This window comes from Arachis ipaensis, chromosome B1 (assembly GCF_059453495.1).
Source record: "Arachis ipaensis isolate K30076 ecotype BB chromosome B1, ASM5945349v1, whole genome shotgun sequence".
NCBI classification, from domain to species: Eukaryota; Viridiplantae; Streptophyta; class Magnoliopsida; order Fabales; family Fabaceae; genus Arachis; species Arachis ipaensis.
The window spans coordinates 103,130,419-103,132,471 of NC_142436.1; positions in this window are offsets into that span (position 1 = coordinate 103,130,419).

Sequence of the window (2,053 nt, forward strand, 5' to 3'; positions counted from 1 at the left end):
TCTTTCTGCACCACTTCCTTCATGGCTGGATTTAGCCGCCTCTGTGGTTGAACCACTGGTTTGGCATTATCCTCCAATAAGATTTTGTGCATGCATCTAGCTGGGCTTATGCCCTTAAGGTCACCTATGGACCACCCAAGAGCTGTCTTGTGTGTCCTTAGCACTTGAATAAGTGATTCCTCTTCCTGTGAATTTAAAGCAGAGCTTATGATCACTGGAAAAGTGTCACCTTCTCCCAGAAATGCATATTTCAAGGATGGTGGTAATGGCTTGAGCTCGGGTTTAGGAGGTTTTTCCTCTTCCAGAAGAGACTTCAGAGGCTCTTTCATGTCCTCTGAATCCTCCAAGTCAGGCTGAACATCTTGAAAGATGTTTTCCAACTCTGATTCGAGACTCTCAGCCATGTTGATCTCTTCTACTAACGAGTCAATAAGATCAACTTTCATGCAGTCTTTTGATGTGTCAGGATGCTACATGGCTTTGACAGCGTTCAACTTAAACTTATCATCATTGACTCTCAGGGTTATTTTCCCCTGTTGGACGTCAATGAGGGATCGTCCAGTTGCTAGGAAGGGTCTTCCTAGAATGAGAGTAACACTCTTGTGCTCCTCCATTTCCAGCACAACAAAGTCAGTGAGAAAGGCGAATGGCCTAACTCTGACAATCATGTCTTCAATCACGCCTGATGGGTATTTAGTGGAGCCATCAGCAAGTTGGAGACATATCCGGGTTGGTTTAACTTCTTCAGTTAAGCCAAGCTTTCTGATAGTGGATATAGGTATTATGTTGATGCTTGCCCCAAGATCGCATAAAGTTGTCTTGGTGCATTGACCTTCTAATATGCATGGTATCAGAAAACTCCCAGGATCTTTAAGCTTCTCAGGAAAGCTTTTCAGAATGACTGCACTGCATTCTTCAGTGAGGAGAACTCTTTATGTTTCTCTCCAATCCTTTTTATGACTCAAGATCTCTTTCATGAACTTGGCATAAGAAGGTATTTGCTCAAGTGCTTCTGCAAATGGAATCTTTATTTCAAGAGTCCTGAGATAATCTGCAAAGCGAGCAAATTGCTTATCCTGCTCCTCTTTCCGGAGTTTTTGAGGATAAGGTATCTTGGCTTTATATTCCTCAACCTTAGTTGCTGCAGGTTTATTGCCTACAGAAGTGGTTGAAGAAGCCTTTTTAGAGGGGTTGTTATCAGCATTTGTGTGTGTCTGATCCCTCACTGGCAATTGAGTGCCAGGGTTAGAAGCTGGAGTGAAATTGGACGCCAGCTCCTTGTCTGTTCCTGGCGTCTGAACGCCAGAACTGTGCCCATTTTGGGCGTTCAGCGCCAGATCTTGCCCATTTTGGGCGTTCAACGCCAGATCCTTGCCTATTTTTGGCGTTGAACGCCAATCCTGCCTTGTTTCTGGCGTTGAACGCCAGTCCTGAGCATGGTCTGGGCGTTCAGCGCTAGCCTTCCACCAAATTTATGGCGTTTTAGTTCCAGAATTACTTTTCCCTGGGCTCTTACTGTCCTCAGGTGAATTTTGGGTGGTTTGCTCATTTCTTAGCTTTTTGCTGCCTTGAGGTGGGGTATTTAATGTTTTCCCACTTCTTAATTGAATTGCTTGGCATTCTTCTGTTATTTGCCTTGATAGCTGCTGCTTTGTTTGCTTAAACTGTTCTTTTATATGTATATTAGCCATCCTTGTCTCTTGTAGTCTATCTTTGAATTCGGCTAACTGCTTTGTTAGAAAGTCCAATTGCTGATTGAATTCTGCAGCTTGTTTTACAGGACTGAGTTCAGCAGTTGTTGTTTTAACCTTTTCTTTCATGGAAGGGTCACTGCTTAGGTACAGATGCTGATTCCTGGCAACTGTATCAATGAGCTCTTGAGCCTCTTCAATTGTCTTTCTCATGTGGATAGATCCACCAGCTGAGTAATCTAGAGACATCTGAGCTCCTTCAGCAAGCCCATAATAAAAGATGTCTAACTGAACCCACTCTGAAAACATTTCAGAAGGGCATTTTCGTAGCATCTCTCTGTATCTCTCCCAGGCATCATAAA